This window comes from Miniopterus schreibersii, assembly GCF_964146895.1.
Source record: "Miniopterus schreibersii genome assembly, chromosome: 12".
NCBI lineage: Eukaryota > Metazoa > Chordata > Mammalia > Chiroptera > Miniopteridae > Miniopterus > Miniopterus schreibersii.
The window spans coordinates 30,879,856-30,899,458 of NC_138112.1; the positions used below are offsets into that span (position 1 = coordinate 30,879,856).

At 36.2% G+C, this 19,603-nt stretch overlaps 1 protein-coding gene across 1 annotated transcript in view; it reads left to right on the plus strand.

The window, feature by feature from the left end:
• The window catches only part of TENM4 (teneurin transmembrane protein 4), a 2,309,694-nt gene that overhangs the window by 940,191 nt on the left and 1,349,900 nt on the right, over nt 1-19,603 (plus strand). The gene's annotated exons all lie outside the window — the stretch shown is intronic.

The window sequence follows — 19,603 nt, forward strand, 5'->3', positions numbered from 1 at the left end:
AACACATGACATTTATTGATCTAATTTATAGCGTTTTGTTGTATGCTAGAACCGTAGATTATCAGGACTAGACAATATTAGATTGGAAAATCAAGATTCATCTAATAGAAATACAAATACCATTTATTCTCCACATGTTATAGCTAAGCCCCCTGTTTTGTTTTGTTTTTTCAAGTTCAAATCAAGGTACTGCAGAAATTTACAAATTGGCATTTATAAATTCATGCTGTAAATAATAGAGCAATACTACTTTATTACTTTATAAAAAAAATTCTAAATGAAGCTGGAAAGAGGAGAACTGAGGGTAGTTAAATGAATGTTCTGTTTCACCTAGTTAAGAAGCTCATTAATCCCAGCAGTGTTATCCAATAAAAATATAAGAAAGAAGAGAGAGCGCATTATTCTGGGAAGAATTATCTACACCTGGGTTTTAATCCCATCTCCACCATGTAAATATTGCTTAAGTGCACAGTTCGCAGTTTCCTAGTTTAAGAAGATGGCATAATAACCCACACCTTACTGGGTTGTTGTTAAGACAGTGCAACAGATGCCTGCTAAGTACCAAACATAGTGCTAGGACATGGGCTATATTTCATAAATGCTACTTTCCTTTCTTTTGAAATTTTTATAAAATAAAGGATGAGAGACCATTTATATCATTTTTTTTTCCATCTTTTAAAAAGCAATAAGATTCTTCTTTCCTGTGATTTTTTTTTCAAATAATAGCAGCTCATTACATAAAGACTTTTGCTGGCAGAAGTTTAGATATGTATATGTATGTGTACGCACATAATTGTTTAAAGCTTTTCCGTGATAAAGAGCGAGGGTGAGGAAGATGAAAACATTAGTAATATCAGTTGGAAATAACATTTCAAGATGGGGAAAGGCAGTCGAGCTGATGCAGCAGTGGGATTGGCTCTTGCTGCTCTGAGAGCTGAGGGATGGGGGTAGAGTCAGATGGGAGAGGTGTGGGATCGGGGGGTGAGCGCAAATCCTGTTCCCTAGTCTGACTAAGGAGCCACTTTACTGCACTGAGTCTCAGTTTAATCACCTGGGGACTGAATAGACACCCTGAGATTCCCACTTGCCTGTGTTCTTCTGTAAAGGGAAGTATACCTACATTAACTATCAAAGCCCCATATTTTTAGCATATAAAAGACTTCCTTAAATTGTTTCTGTCCCTTTTTGTTCCTAGACTAGTGAAATTTCTAAATGTGGTCTTTCATTAAGGATCTAATATTACATACAAGTACCTAGTCCTCAATAAAGTCGGCGTTGAAGAAATTGTATTTGCTTGATCCTGCTAGTATTTTATATAATGATCCTTATCAAGAAGGTCAGAGTTCAGCCTTTTCATATCTTACTAGCCTATATTGTACTATTGTACAATATTGTACTATTGAAATATATTGTACTATTTTCACCACCAGCAATATTCAACATCTAGAACTGGGGATAGCGTGCTGCCCAGTCACTTATCACCGAGGGGGGGCGGACGAGTGTGACGAGCTGATAAGATTCAAGGGGAAGGTCAGAGCACTTTGAGATATGCCTCTCTCCCATTTCTTTCACGCTTACTTGCTGCTATCTCCTTTAAACCTGATTTTGTATAGTAGAATAAAAAAGCGTTAATATAGGATGTTACAGACACATACTTTTTTAATAAGAGAGGCTTTATCTCTCTCTCTCTTTCTCTCTCTTCTCTCTGAATAAATGTATGTTCTACAAAGGGAAAAGTGCTGGTGAGGAAAGTTTAAAAACATGACAAGCACAGCCAGTGTTGCTCAGTGGTTGAGCATGGTCCAGAGCACCAAGAGGTCACAGATTCGATTCCAGATCAGGGTCAGGGCCTGGGTTGCGGGCATGATCCCCCGTAGGGGGCATGCAGGGGGCATCCCATCCATGTTGATGCTTCTCTCTCATCAGTGTTTTCTCTCTCCCTCTTCCTTCCTCTCTCTCTAAAACCAATAAAATATATACATATATTTTTAAATGACTTAAAACTGGAGCTTTCAGAAGACAAATTTAGAGGGGAAAGGAAACAGTATAAACCTACATAAGATTCTAATAAAGATGGCTTGGCTTTAAATTGTGGCCCACCTGAGGCTGAAGGCTAGAGAAATTCCCAGCCACACTCAGTAGTTATCCCGACTCACTGTGTAGCACCAGAAGGGCCATTTGAATTGCAAATTAAACGTTCTCCACAGCTTTGCTGATTCCCTAAACTGTATCAGTGGCTTGAATTATCTGCCTTTTCATTTTCCACGTGGTCTATAGCCAAACCTGCTTTAAATGACTAAAAAGGCAACTCTTTTTAAAGTCTTTTCCTAAGACAAAATGGGAAAAGCCAAGGTTGGTGGTATGACAATAGCTACAGCACTGTTAATTTTAAAAAAATGACAGAGCTGACAAGAGGGAGCATGAAGAATTCTGGACTTGGGAGTTATGCGGGTCTGGATTTAAATCCTGTGTGACCTTCAGCAAGTTATTTAACATTAGCTTTCTTTTACATAAAAATAGAAATAAAAATTGTATCTACCTAATAAGGTTGTTCTGGTCATTAAGTATGATAATGTATATACATTGCTTGGTACTAGACAGATGTTAACTGTGAGCACTCTTTGCCTTATTTTTACATTTTATGAACATCTGAATTACAGATGAGGAAACTGAGGCATACCTTGAGTTATAAAGTTAGTAAGAAGTAGAATCAGAATGTGAATGTTAGATTTTTGCTTCATCTCTTCATTGTTTCTACACCATCAAAAATTGATTCACTATAATGCAGTTTTCTCTACTCAGCTAAGGACCATTGATAATCACTTTTAGTGACTTTTATATTTGAAGAACAAATTTGACTGCAGTGTGTTTAATTTAGAACTCACAGTACATTCAAAAAGGCATTTAAACACAGTAAAAACTAGCCATAGTGTTATAATTTGCGACCAAAAACTTTAATTCTATAAAATATTAGGGTTACACTGTTGTTAAGTTATTGAAATGACTGGCATTGGGCAGCTGCTGAGAATGTGAATGGACAGACAATTGACTGATATCTGGATTGTCATTATGTGTGGCACAGTATTGCAAAATTTTACTATAGTTATCACTTAATTTGGATAAAAAATAAAAGCTAATATGGATGGAGTATAACTCTAAGAGTAAGATAATAGTAACTATGGCAGGGGAAATGCTGCCCTAAGCCCTGATTGACACTGGTTTGCATATGGCCTGATTCCCAGGATATGCAAGACTACATTCCCTAGCACCCCTTGACATCTGGGAGATAGGATGTGAGTAAAATTGCTTCAAAAAACTTCCAGATCAGGTCTTAAAAAAATCTGATACTTTTTTTTTATATATATCTTTATTGATTTCAGAGAGAGGAAGGGAGAGGGAGAGATAGAGATAGAAACATCAGTGATGAGAGAGCCATTGATCAGCTGCCTCCGGCAGGCCCCCTATTGGGGGTTTGTGTCCTGACCAGGAATCAAACCTCCATCTCCTGGATCACAGGTTGATGCTCAACCGCTGAGCCACGCCAGCTAGCCCGATAAAATTCTTCATCCCTCTTTTTACTTTCTGTGGTGACTTTGGGAAGCACTATAGGATGGGAACTGAGAGGGTGCTTAAGTCACCACTCAGAGAATTGCTGAAAAGGAGAGTGTCCAAACCCACAGCAATTGTTCTGTGACTGAGAAACAAGCATTTGTTGGGCTCAACCTCTGAGATTTCAAAGGTAATGTTTCCATAGCCTAGCCTCGCCCGTCTAGCCAATACAGCACCTTGACTTAAGCACTGACTTTGTAGCAGGCACTACACTGAGCACTGTATATATCTGACTTAATCTTTAAAACAGAGATATAAAATAGGTGTTAGTGTTATAGTCATTTTTCATGTAAGAAAAGTGAAATTGAGAGCAGTTAAGTAATATGCCTTTGATCAAAGATCCTGGATTGAGGTTTGAATTCATGCCTGTGGGTCTCTAGAGCCTGTCAGCTTGATAAATGGGTGATCTTTCCATGGATTAAGCAAATAAGCCACTTGTGTGTAAATAGGAAGAAATCTCAGTAGGCTAGTAGTCTGCTGATCATGAGGGCCTGGCTGTGAGGTGCCTCTGAGGAGAAGGAAGGACTCGGGCACAGAGCAGAGTGTGGCCGCTCAGGCCTCCAGGATGGCCTCCAGTGCATATATAAATATACATGCAGGAAGCTCTTTTCAGAGAACATGCTGTGTCAATGATGTGGCAGAAAAATCGCTATTTGATCAATTTATGAAACATTAATGTGAGTGAGAAGAATTTCTCAAACTAAGTAATCAGAGCAGGTACGAATCAAATTTGTAAAATAATGCCCCAAGTGTTTTAATTTGTATTTTCAATTAATAGGAAAGTGTATGTTTTTTAGGCAGGAATAATAGGACATGTTCATCCTTTGTTATCACTGTGCCACATTTCAGGTGACTGCTGCCAATTTCATGGCAAAAATTCTTTGTGACTGTGGGAGTTGCCCGGTGAGACTTTTTCTAGACCAGGATAACTAAGGGAACATAAAACATAAATTATAGCTTTAACTTTTTAGGAGTATTTTTGGTTTTTGCTTAGTTTGGAGCAAGGACTTTTTATTGGTGTGGATGTTAGAAAGGAGGTGCAACACAGAGTATGAATCATGCTTTTGTATTGAAAACAAATGATATGTAATGCATATGTAAATATATATAATGCACATGTAGATATATATAAAATATATGTGTAAATGCACATATATACACATACAGAAATATATGTGTGTGTCTATGTCAGTGTAGTAACTGACATAACCTTAAAACTACATTATCTCTAATGTGAGGACAGAATTTAAAAGTCTTTCAGGGACAGATGTGTTTTACAATCTACAAACATAGATGCATAGCTTAGTGCGCTGATGAGAAGCTCTGAGAGGCATCGATGGCATCAGACACTGTTTGAGTGACTAATTTTACTAATTTCACAATAAATAGTTCTTCGAGCATTTACTAATTATTACAGCTTGATACATTAGAACAAGGTTTAAAAACATATTAACACCAAATACATGGCTTATCTTCTCTTATAATGCTAACCTTCAATTCCCATTCAATTTTGTTAGAAATAGACAAACATATATTAAATGCCTTCCATATGCCTGAGCATTCTGCCGTTATGAAAATTCAAAACAGAATTGTATAGCACTCCTGCCCAAAAGGAATGCACAAGCCAGTGGGAAAACTAGCTACGCCACTGCTGTTTGATTTGCTTCTGTTTCCCCTCCTGCTCCACGGGGAAATGTTAGTTTCCCACCACGGTGCCTTGTGATGCCTTGTACTGTGCATCCCAACAACTTACCGTCGGGGACCTCTCCATAATAGGTCCAAACCCCTGGAGAATGGGGACCCAACTGCGTCTGGCTTTTAACACCTCTGAAAGAAGGTGCTAATTCACTTTCTTAAGGTTGCTAATTAGATGTGAAATACTTTATGTTTTTATTATAAGGGAGAGCTGGCTCACTGCATATTTCAGAAAATATTTTGAGTAGTATTTCTGTATAGTCATTGCTGTTGCATCTTTTGTGTTCCGGTTCAGAAATGTTTAGTCTGAAGAAAGTGTCAGTGCAGGTAACTTCCTTGTGTTTAGGGTTAGGCTCTGAGTGAGGGAGACCAGTGGATTTTGGCCCCTGCCTTCCCCACCCTGGACAGAGTGCAGATGATTTACGCCTGCTCTCTCATGTGGGGTTAAATCCCAAGGAAGCTTCAGTTTTAAATTGCAAAATATATAGAAAGCAATAAACAGTAACTATTAACATTCTTAATATCATTTATTATTTATATATCACAGAGACTAATTCTGTTTGCTCCTAGAAATACTTAAATCTTTTTGCAATGTTTTCTGAACTATGTAAAATTATCTATCAGATGTAAATTTCATATTGATAGATTCAAAGGATATTTTGGCTATAGGCAAAGTGGGGGAGCAACTTAAATTATAATGTACTATCTTGTAGAATATCTTAGCTAACATCTCTCTGACTTTAAATCCTCGAAGTATCTTTTTTTTCTCGTAAAATTTAATACAGTTAATGTTTTAAAGATCATATATATAATACATCGTTTTCTGATTTATGTTTCTGCCATTCAAAAGTGATCCTTTAAAAATGTGTTTATTGGAGCCCTGGCCAGGTAGCTAGCTCAGTTGGTTCAAAAGTTGCTCTGATACGCCAAGTTTACGGGTCGATCCCAGGTCAGGGAACACAGGAGAACTGACCAGTGAATGCTTAAGTATGTGCAACAACAAACCGATCTCTCTCTTTTTTCTCAAATTAATAAAAATAAAATAAAATTGCATTTATTGGTTTCTTTTTCTTTCTGGTTTTAAAAACATTTTAAGGTAAACATATGTAAACAGAAATATATAGAATGTGATAAGTTTTACTTTAAGGTAGCACATCTCAAAGTGTGGCTCCCAGACTCATGGGGGACCCTGGGACCTTCTCAGAAACTTCATGAGGTCAAGACTATTTTCATAATAGTACTTAGTGATAAGAAATAGTACTAGCACAAAAAATTACTTGCATTTTAAACTGCTGGCCTTTGTACTGATGGTACAAAATCAATGGTGCTTAAAATTGTTGACCTGTAGCATGGAGCAAGGGAGTGTGGCACCAAACTGTGTGGCTGCCATTACATTCTACAGCGCCAGATTCTTTTATTTTTTTGAAGTAAATTTCACTTAGAAATACCCTTGATGAAGCAGTAAAAACTATTAATTTTATTGAATCCTGAACCTAGAGGACACATCTTTTTATAATTGTGTATGGCAAAGTGGGTCCTCAAAGCTGTCATGTTGCATATTAAAGTATGATGTTGGACTCAGTAACAAAGGCCCTGGTATGGCTGCTTCAGTCATGAGCTGAACTGGCCACTTATTCAAGGGACATCATTTTTACTGGAAAGAGCAACTGGCAAACAAAATTATTGTTATTTAGGCTTGGTCATTTAGTAGATATTTTCTTAAAAATGAAAAAATGAATCTATCACTTAAGGAAAAACATCTGACAGTGTTTATTGCCAAGGATAAAATTCAAGCTTTCAACTAAAAGTTAGAATTTGGGAAACATATATTCACTGCCATAAGTTTTACGAATTCCCAATACTAAATGGCTTTTCTGTTGAGATCAGGGTGATACTAGCAAATCCAACTTTTTGGTATTGTAAAATGAAATGTGTCAACATTTGGAAGATCTGCATAACTCAGTGAATCAATATTTTTTAAATGCCTAATGCAAAATATAAAATGTATGGGTCAAAGATTCACTGAAGTTCAAAATAAGCCTGTGGATTTGAATGTAATGCAAAAAGTTCATTGATATGCTTTTAGATGCCAAGTTGCAAATAACCTTATTTTTTTTTTTTTTTTTTTTTTGGGTGCAGAATCAATTATCTGAAAAAGCTATTCAAATGTTCCTCAGTTTTCCAGCTACATATATTTGTGTGGTTGGATTTTCTTCATGTAGTTCAATGAAAACAACATATCAGAACAGATTGAATGCAGAAGCAAACATGAGAATTCAACTGTCTTATACTGTCAGATGTTTAAAAAATATAGACATACAAAAATGTTCAAAAAAGCCGCTCCCTTCAGATTTTTGTTTTGTTTTGTTTAGTAAAACACAATTGTTTCATAAATCTGCATTATTCATGTTGACATCATAGGCTTATTTTTACTCTACAATTTAGTGACAAATAATTTTAAAATTCTCAATTTTAATTTCTAACATAGTAAATATTGATATTGACCATATAAACAAAAGCTTCTGGAATCCTCCGTATTTTTAAAGAGGGTAAAAATATCCTGAGACCACAAAGTTTGAGAACTGCTGCTCTAGAGAACTTAAAAAATATTCAGACAAGAGATGAAGCCTACTTATAATAGCTCTGCTATTTACTGAGGGAATGACTCTGGCTGCCATCAATAAAATGGGTATAAGTACACTAAATATTCATAAGATCATTTTGCCACCTAAAATGTATTGGCACATAGTAAGTGTAGCTGATATTATCATGGGCAAAGCCAGGAGTAACAAAAACATTGACCCAGATAGATTACACTGAAGGAAATTGCTAATATTATCTGTTTTAATCATTCTGACCACAATGATTGTATCCAGCCCTGGACGTTAAAAGTCTCTAGTGTAATTTTCCATAATCTTTTTGCTCCTTTCATGTCCAAAGTCAACTCAGTCTTGAGGAATAACTCCCTCCTAGAGCTTTTACCTTAATGGCCAACAGTGAGTCTCTTCTCTCCTCTATACATTATCTACCTGTATTTCTGCCTATTAATCCAAAGGTAGAGTTTATGTTCCTTATGGGCAAGGGAAATATGTCCCACACTGTATTCCAACATTTTTATCAATGTCTCAGTCCATTTAGGCTGCTACAACAAAAATGCCTTACTCTAAGTGGCTAAAACAGCAGAAATTTATTTCTTACATTTCTAGAAGGAAGGTCCAAGATCAAGGGACCAGCAAATTCTGTATCTGGTGAAAACCTACTTCCTGATTCATAGATGGAGGCTTCTCATGTGTCCTCACATGACAGATCAGGGAACTCTCCCAAGTCTCTTTTATAAGGGCAGTCATCCCATTCATGAGGACCCACCCTCATGGCCTCATGTTTTCCCAGAGATCTCACTTCCAAATACCATTACTCTGGGGATGAGATTTCAACATATGAATTTTGAGAAGACATATTCAGTCTATGGCACATGGTGTAGGTACTCAATCAGTATCTCCGGGATTGGATTGAAATAGTTGATGAATTATTTCAACAGAGCTATGATTGGTTAAAGGGGTCCTGATCAAAACTATAGAAATAAAAGAGGACCTTTGCACTCTTCCTCTTTTCCTTCCTTTGTCTCATCTATACATTTAACATGTTCAATATCAATATATATATAAAATTTACTTAATTCTAAGATGCCTGTAATTATAAAATATGCCATCAGTTTAACCATAACTTAGATGAAAGAGACAGGGAAAATCATGGAATGTAAAATAAATATTATTCTTATAAAACGAACCAATAGTAGTATACATTTATGTACATGATTACAAGCAATCTTTTCTTTTGTATGACTATAAAAGTTTTAGTCTAAACCTGTTTTACATTGAACCTTAAAAGTTTTATGCATGAATCATTTTCAGCCATCAACTAGTGCTCATGATATCACAGTGACAACATTCTGTCTGTCATAACCTCTGATTGTCATCCAGACCATTTTGTCATATTTCAGATTGAAATAATAATTTTGTGTCAAATTAAAAAATACCTGGATTTTTCCACATTTGGATGAACTTGGCATTTTGAAATTTTTGTTACTGGATTACGTATTATGGGAGTTAAAACGGCTTTGTTTTCAAGTCAACCAAAGGCTTTTGACAGATAGATGCTATATTCCTGAGTGGTAGTTCTTCATGATGCATAAATTGGTCACACTAACCTCTCATAGGGTTGAAAATACCATTATCTTTTCCCAGAAATTTGACAGTTTCTACTGACTCTAATTGCAATGCCTGCTGTATGACAGACAGTCTTTGACATACACAATAACTTTTCATTTCAATGGAACTTCATAGTACTATATAATCTTTTTAAAGATATTTTAAATGACAATTAGGTATCCAAATTTAAGTCAGAGTTTAACTCTGTGTAATGTTAACAACCAAAGTAATTCAACTCAGGTTACAATAGTATGAATATAGCTAACTGGTATGTGCACAGGCAAAGATGAGCATGTCCCCACACACTCCTCTGCCTTATGGCTTCATTTTACCTTTACAGAAATTATAAAGCATATTCGTTTCAGGTACCTTAAAATGTAAAAATATGCATCTATAAATCAGTGAAATATGGTATATATGATATCAAATATATACATATATGCACACACATATGTATATATGTGTACATATTCCCACATAGCATATATAGTGCCTATATAGTCTATATAGCTTAAACCATATATAACATATTTAAATTGATCATATGAGTTTGTTTAAGGATGGGGGATTCTGGCTAAATTGACTTAGCAGAAATTTTTGCTAAATTTGGGGGATGTAAAGATGGACATAAAGTCTAAATGTTGAAGTCTAGCTGGGAAGAGGAATCAAAAGAGCCTGCCTACAGTTTGCTCAGGGAGAGTCTTTATAAGCCTATGGTTAGGGGAAAGCAAAAGTGGTTAAATTACATTGAAGGGGAAGGTCAGACAAGTTTTCAATTGTATAGCCAGGCCCCACAGAAATATAGGAAATAGAAAGAAAAGTGAGACTAGATGGAAAGAATGAAGCAAGGCCATGAGAGATTGAAGCCTGGGGAGAAACTGGTAAGAACTGCCCAGAGGCAGGTGTCAGAAGTGATTTCATAAACAGGAACACATAATGTTCCATTTTAAGTCGTGTGTTGAAGTGCATTATAACCGTCATTATTCCCTGTGGTTAGCCCCTCAACCATTTGCAAGCACTGCTTTGAAAAAAATGAAGAAAAGTTACTTTTATCCTTGTTTGAGTCAATAAAAACACTGAGTGGAAAGATAAGAATCCCATCTAGAAGGAACAGTGGAGAGAGTCAGGGATCTCAACAGAAGCATAAATATGAAGTAAGGGCTCACCAGAGAAACATGAATTTCCTCAGGATTATGAGGTCAGTGGAGTGGGGAAGTTTGCATTCTAGAGGTAAAGCTTCAGGAAATTTATAAAATCTTTTGCTTGATGTATAACATGTGCACAGTCAAGTGCACACTTCTTAAGCATACAATTTGATGAATTTTTACATATGTATATAACTCATACAGCCATCACTCGGATCACCATAGAGAACGTTTTTAGCAACTACAAGGTTTCTTTTTGCCATCTCCCAATTAGTAACATATTGGAGGAGCCCACTATTATGACTTCTTTTTTTTTTTTATTATGACTTCTATCACTAAAGATGAGTTTTGAAAGGCATTGTACTTATTTTAAGAGTAATTTTATTTCAAATCTAATGGAACAAGTTGACTCCAGCAAGATAGAGGATTTGAGGATATCTATGCTATTGTCACCTGTGATACACTATAGTAACTATCACGTATGGAGCATTTGCACCTGGCTGGTCATCTCCCAAGCACTTTAGCTAATAAGATAAAGATAGATAGATAAACAGAGAGATTTATAGATTTGTAGTTATAATTGAGGAAATTGAGTCTGTATAAAATGCTCTAGGCCATACGACTGGTAATTGGAGTCAAGTTTTAAATCTAGGCAATATTATTAGATCTGGAGAATTTAACCAATACTGTCTCCCATAAATTCTCTGGCCTAACTGTTTCAGTTTTCAGCTTTTAATTACTAGCTGTATAGTTTACCAAGAACACTGTAGTCTATAGACCAAGGTTTCAGCCATTAGCGCTAGTATTCACAGAACAGCACCCCAGGCCAAGGGCAATCTTACTTCTCTACCTTTGGTGGAGGAGTCAGGATTTGCATACAGTTCCCTTTGATCCAGGTGCTCATGAGGTTCCTACAGAGAAGGTGACGCTGTATTTGGTGACAGGTTCTCACATAGGATAGGATTTTTTTTATCACTATAGGAAAATCTATCATTGTGACATTCCCCTACCTGGTTCACTTCCATGGAGTTTTGCTACACAACACCCACAGAAAATCAAATCAAGAAAAGTATGCATGCACTGCAAAAAGTGTTCATAAAGTTATCCTGCTTCAGAGGTGATTGTCCAGAACCTATAAGAACGGAAGATGAAAAACTCTGAGTACCCTCATGTCATTGTTACATGCGTGAAGGCCAGATGGCATGACAGTGGACTTTTGTGTCTGAAAGTGATATTATTTTGCAAGGTTATGTTCAGGAAACTGCATCAGTGCCATTCAGGACTGTGTTACCTTTTACCCAAGGCTCAAATCCTATGGGTTATCCAGTTTGACAATCTGAGTAATGTTATCACCATCCATTCTATTATTTTGCTTCTGTTATCCCAAGCATAGCTCTTCCAGGACAGGGATCTCCTTGCTGCTTCTAAAGACTGTTCATAAATTGTTTGTATTCGAACCTATCTCTGATTGTATGGAAACAAATACAGGATGTAAATTTAGGGGAGTGGCAAAGGTATGGATCACTTACAAAGTTTCCCTTCACCATTGTTCCTTTCTCAGTTTTGGCTTAGTCTCTGTTCTCGTTACAGCCAAAGTCTAATGAAATAGACTTTGAGCCTTTCCTAGTACAAGCTAATTCTGTCCTTTAGAAAGGTCATACTCCCATGTTTCAAATAAAATAAAATAAAAAGTGATAGAACAGAAATGGGTGGGAAGATGAACCTAGTGACCTATTTCCCGCAAATGGGTGTGTCTGCATGCATAAACCTCCACAATTATTCAATAAAAGGCTTTCTCCTTCGCCCTATAGTCAATTAAGAGAACTTGATGTAAATAACCATCACAGTGATAATTAGGCAGAACACTGAACCAGGAGTCAGGAGGCCAGTAATATAGCTTGAGCTCTGTTTTCTAAAAATTGTCTTTTACTAAATATTCACTATGTGCCAGGTTATAGAAGATAAACATGTTATAGACAGGAAAATTTAGGTAGAGAAAGAGTACCCAAGGTACTTGCCCTGGGTCATTCCATTGGTAATAGTCTTGGCTAATTTAAAAGTCACATTTGTAAAACACCAAAAGTCCATGCTATTTTCCTACACCATTCCATACTGCTATCGATATACCACACAGTTTCTTCTCATGAAGGTCCTTAACTCAGCAAAATAGTTACTGAGTACCTATTATGCACCAGGAACTATGCTAGGTGCTGGGCATAAAACAATGAACAAAGCAGACATGGATATTGACCTTAAATCAAGGAGGAAGACAGACCTTTGCCAGATAATCACCTGTACGAGTCACTCACAAATGGCAAGGAGAGCTACATTTAACTACAGAAATAAGGAATAAAGAGATGTGAGTCAGATGAGTAGGGTCAGGGAAGGGTTTCTTGATAAAGTAACAACTGAACTGACAGCTGAATGATCAATAGGCAAGATAGGAGGGGGGGCAGGGAAACATTCCAAGGCAAGGGAGTAGTGTGTACAAAGGCATTAGGGCAGGAAAATATACTGATATCAGAAGAGTCCAAAGGCCACCTATCAGGCATCAATGGCATCAGGACAAGCAGGGCTTCATTGGCCTTTGTAAACATTTTAGTATCTATCCAATATGCAATGGAAAATCATTTAAATATTTAATCACAGTTAATGTGCGCAGCTCCTTGTTTTGAAAAGGTCAAAAAATAGCTAAGAAATACTTAAAGGAAAGCAAAGCTTAAGAATTTACACTACTAAATATGGGACCTACTATAAAGCTAGAGTAGTTAAGAGAGAGTGATATTATTGCAAGGATAGACGCCGGAGATCAGTGAAACAGAATAGAAAGCAAAATCAGTCCCGCACTTTTAAAAGCATTTGATTTATGACAGAAATGACATCATAGTACAGTGGGATAAAGGTGGAATTTTAAATAGTGTTGCAAATTTTGTACACATATGGAAGAAAGAACATGACACCTTACCTCTCATCATCTCACCACATAAATTGAAACTCTAGATGAATTCAAGATCTAAATATAAATGGTAAACTAATAAGAACAAAAAAGTATCCAGAAAGAAAACAGCACACACAAAAGAATTTTTCTTACCTTGGGGTAACCAAAACATTTTTGAACAGGGCATAAAAAATATTAACTCTAAGAAAAGCATTGACAACTTGAAATTTATGTAGATTAAGGACTTTGATTCTTAAGAGAATGAAAAGTAAAGTCACAGAGTATGAGGTGTTATTTGCAATATCTAAATCTAAAAAAGCACTATATCCAAAAATATAAAATATTCTTACATATCACTAAGAAAAATATACGCAATTCAATAGAAAATGGCAGCAATAGTTGCTTTAGAAAAGATGCTTAACATTGTTAGTCAGAGAAATGTAAATTAAAGCCAGAATGTACTACTGTTTTTAATTACTACAATGGCTAAAATAAGTGAAATAAATAATGCCAAGTACTGATAAAGATATACAACAACAGAACATATTACACAGTTCTGATGGAAATGTATTTTGCTGTAACCACTTTGTAAATTTTGTAAAACTTTTTGTTAATATCTACTAAAGCTAGAAATATATATGTCCTATGATTCAGCAATTCCACTCTTGGTATATACCCAACAAAATACATCCATATATGTAAAAAGACACTTCAAACCTATAAAATTTTATTAACCAATGTCACCCCAATAAATAATAAAAATAATTTTTAAAAATATGCACAAGAATGTATCTGATAGCACGATTTTTAATAGCCTCAAATTAGAAACTACCATGTAGAAAATTGCATTATGGATTCCAGTTCTTTACCCCTTCCTATGCCCACCTCCTTTGTTATGTGACTTAGCAGTTTTGACGAACTCCATGGGCACAGTGTACTTCCCTGTTCCTTGACACCAGAATCTTCTATGTGTCAGGCTTTGACCAATAGAGTATTAGCAGACATGGATTGATCAAAGGCTGAAACACACTTGTTTGTAACTGGGCTTGTCCTTTTATACCCCAGCTATTTCTGTGACCAAAAATAAATAAATAAATAAATAAATAAATAAATAAATAAATAAATAAATAAATATTCCAGGTAGCTCATTAGTTTAAAAAAATTGAGAGATAACAGACTGATTACATCTAATGAAATCAAAGCAGTAATAAAAAATAAATAAAAAACTCCCAGCAAACAAAAGTCCTAGACCTGATGGCTTCACAGGTGAATTTCATCAAGCATTCAAAGAAGAATGAACACCTATCCTCCTCAAATTATTCTAAAGAATTCAAAAGGAGGGAAGACTCCCAACCCCATTTTACGAGGTCAGCATTACACTAATTCCAAAAACAGATAAAGACACTACAAAGAAAGAAAATTATAGGCCAAGTTTCCACAATATTGAGTCTAGGATATATTAAAGAAAAGATTACAGATCTGGTGTCAGACATGTGGAAAAATCTTTAGACTATCGCTTATTGACTCACCTTGTGCAAGTCTTATCACTGTTCTGAACCTCAGTATCCCTACATTCAAAACATACACCATGTCATCTGAGTTGAAGAATGTTAGTTATCCACATGGTCCAAACTTTCTGTGCATGCCTTTACTCAAATAATGATTAAAAAGCCTTCCACTTCTATATCCATAATCCAATGATTTTCTTACAGCAACCCTGTGAGATCAATGGTATTATCTCCATTTTATGAAGCAAGAGACCCTGTACAGAATGTTTAAACTTTATTTGTAAGGCCTTTGGAAATTGCAGCATGATTGGAAGTGTGAAATCTATTGGAAGATAAGTACATTTGTCCAAGTAGGAGAAAATTATGATATAAACTAGAGAAGTGGAGGCAGGTGAAAAGATTCTAAAGACGTCTGAAATATTCCATTGTGATGACTGATTAGACATGCGCGTGGTGAGAAGCATAAAGGCGGAGACTGTGACTTGGTTCCCTTGGTGTTTGGATGTACTCCCCACTGAAGCTGGGCGCCCAAGGAGGAGCAGGTTTAGGGGGTGATAACAAACTCATTTTTGAATAGGTTGATTGAGGAGAAATTGTGGCATGTCCAGATGGAGATACTTGAAAGACATTGGATAAGATCTCCATCTCAGGAGAAACACCTGAGCTAGGGTTATGGTGTTGAGAGTTATTCTTGTTTAGTTGACATACCTACTTCAGAAAATGCGCTTTGAATTCCATTGTACCTGCATGTGCTTCAGTAAAGCACTTACCCCTCTGAATATTAATTTCCTCATCTTTTAAAGGAAAAAATATATAACAAAATTTTTTTGCCAAGTAAATTCTGATAAGAATCCCACTAAATAATGGGTGGTTAGGTAATTTGTAAACATTAAAGTGCTATTTGAATGAAATAATTATTAGACTCATTGTCATTAGCAGCTTGTTGGAGATAACTTTCTAAGTGCCTGCTAAAGTCTCAGGATCCCTGAGACTTGCTGGAGAATTGGTGGAATTACTGAGAATTGATGAAAACTTTTAAAAAATAATATTATTTTTGGTTACCCCAGGATATTTAATAGCCAAGTCAGGAAAAAGTAGTAAAGGTTAAAGATATCTAATGAATAAGTTGTACTATTATCTGAATAAAAACAAACATTGCAGGCACACCCAGGATGTTTCATTTTTAACCAGACTAGTTTCATGTTCATGTGATGATATCTGATATTTGACTTCTGTCCATCAATAACGGTGTTAGTGATTGAACAGAAAATATTATCTTTCTTGGAAATCATTATTGTACAGTATATTCCTAGGTCACTAAGGGGGTTGGTTTGTTCTTGATATAATTTTAAAAGAAATGAGTGACTAAACACACATCATCTTACTCTGTCTGTAATTATCAGCTGCTCTTTCAGAATATCATGCCTAGAGGTCTGTGACCTCGCTAGGACCTGAAGGTACAGATTCTGTCTCCACACACTGGCTCTGTTTGCACAACTTGGACTACAATCCATTCATATCTATGTACAGAGTCAAAGGGCTTGGAAAGTCAATCCCTTCTCTGAAATTAATTCAATTCTATCTATTTACACCAATTTTTGTGTATGTGCCAGGACCTAAACTAGTCAAAAAAGCTAATGTAAAAATTTCAACTGTCAGGGATGATTGATAGGCATAAATGGAAAAACACAAAGGATGCTTGTAGACCCATGGTCATGCAGAAGCTCTAATTAGAGAGTCCTGGGAAATGACTGGACAGGTAGGTAGGGAGAAGGCTGAAGAGTACTGAGAATGTGAGAAGGCCTAGATTTAAATGCTGGGTAAACTGTTACTAGCTACGTGAACTTGAGTATAGTTATTTATTACTTGAAAGCTCTATTTTTCCTAATTTATAAAATGTCTATCATCACCATTATCAGCACCATCATCATTACTGTTGTTCATTTGGTCATTGTCATGATCATCATCATCAGTATATCACAGGATTTTTACAAATTCAAGTACAATGTAAGCTTTATTCCTACAACACAGAAGGCAGGCTGGCTCCCTTTGCTTCATCTTGAAGGCCAGAATGAGAGATTTTGTCTGTAACATGCTTCCAGGTCTTTGGCATGCTTTAAAAGGAGGCTTCCTAAGCTGTTTGTCAAGAGGGAAAGGGAACTATGCAGAAACAGGAGCAAACCATAAAACCCATCCATTTCCAAGTCTATCTTTTTATAGCTCCACGTGTTGATCAAAGTAGCATAAAAGAAATTCATTGACCAGGCCAGCCCCATAGTGGTGGCGTGCCGTTAAGACCACAGCTCAGAGTAGCTAACATGACATCCATCTTGACATTGTTCTGGGGATCTTGGGTGGGGTGCTGTTTAGTACAGGGAGAGGTATTTGAGTAAGTTTGTTGCTATTTTTCTTGTTAGAAAAAAAATAAAACAAATGTGTGTGTTTTTGTTTTGTTTTAAAGAAAAACTCATAAAATATATTTGGGTTATCTAGTGCAAGACCTGATGGTCAGATTAAAAGCTGCTCCTTGCTTCGGGCACCTTCCGTAGCAAGCTGTCTCTCTGCATCTGTCAGTAAGTGTCACTGAAGCTGGTTTCATCTGAAGTAGGGACAGATCTGAGTTCCGCCTGCCATGGGTTGAAATCACCTTTATTATCTGAGCTGTCCATCTGGTAAGTGTGTTGGGGATTTGTGTGTGTGTTTTCCTTTCCATCTCCCCCAGCCCATTTCCAATACTGAAGGTGATGTAGGAACTGATAATGGAATGACCTTGAGGCCAAAAACATGGGGAGTGAGTAACGTTCAATAAAATGGACTATGACAGGTATTTCATAAAAGAGGTTTGCGAACAGATGACTTTTTACAAAGAAAATAAACTAACATTGCTTTGTTGTTGAGGTGCCAAAGTGATTTGCTTTTCTCTGCTCTGGCAGATTCTGATTGACTTTTTTCTCTTGTGAAAAATGAGGGGAAGGAGAGAAAAAGATTGCTCTGTGTGATCCATTCAGTAAGAGGGCAGACCATTAATAGTTTTTTTTCTTTATTTTGCTACTTCTATTAATGCTAATGGAAGAAAGCTTCAATTTGCTTAAACCTCAGAAATAATAGCCATCATGAGTTAATATTTACTGAGCACTTACTATGTGCCAGTCCCATTACCACCCACTTCGCAGGTGTTACATAGTTTACATACTAACTCCAGAAAGAAACTAAGAGAGTTTAAGCAATCTTCCGAACACTTAGGAACAAAGCTGAAATTCAAACTCAGACATCTTTGAAACCAAATATCTGCGCTGTTAAATGTTGCTTCTTTTCTGAATTCCTCAGTATTCTTTACTGGAGGTACTGGGCCAGGTTCTGGTGAAGAATAAAAAATGAAAAAAGAAAAGGATCCTGAAAATAAACTCTATGGGAAACTGCAACATATGGACAGCATCAGAATGGTACAACATGGAGCTGGCAGAGTGGGGACCATAGAAAGTTGGGGGACATTCACCTGTATAAAGAGAGTTATAATTCTTTAGATTAACTGATATCGTAGGGGAATGCATACCCAAAGTGTCAGTATTTTCTAATATTTTGAAGAGAAGCTAAAAGTCCTGATTTTTATGTGATCTTTTCCAAGTTGAGATGTAATTATATCTACCTATCTGTCTATCTGTCTATCATCTATCTATCTTAAAGGACTATACAGGTCAAACTAAATATATCTGTGAGATAGATTACGTTAATGATCCTCTAGTAAATGCATGTGGAATAGAGAAAAGATTATACCCTTGAAATTAGAACACCTGGGTTTTGCTCCCACACCACCACTTATTAGCATTAGGAATTGGACAAATTCAGTGTCTCTTAGTGCCAGTTTCCTTATCTGTAGAAAGTAGAGAGTACTACTAAACCAGTTAAGTTTATGAAGAAGATTAAATGTGATAAAATTTGTAAAGCTGAAATACAAGTTTAGCACACAGTTGACAATATTTTTATTTTCTTTTTTACCATCCAACCTGGAAGATGATTGATCCATAAAAGCAAAGTATTATGTCATGGGGAGTATCTAGAATGGCTTACAGGGAAAAAGCAGCATTTGAGATAGACCTCAAAGGACTGGTATTATTTGAAAAGGTGAAGCTAGGAGGAAAGTAACTCTATAGAGTTAAAACTATGAGTAAAATCCAAGTGCTAGGATTATTTAGGGAGTGTATACCTCTTGTTTGAATGATATGGGGTTTGTAATAAGCTCTTGGCTGAAGATTCAACTTGGAGCATATACTGTGGCCACATTATAGAAGACTCTAAATGTCATGGTTGGAACATAATAATAATTGAGAATACAACAGAGAGTCATTGCTTTATAATTGTTATTATTATTATTATTATCATTATTATTTATGGAGTGACATGATCAAGTTGACTCTAGGGAGACTAATCTTGCAGCACCGTAAGTAGTGGATGTTAGGGAAAGACAAGGAGTGGGAAGAACCATCAAGAGATGACTCCATC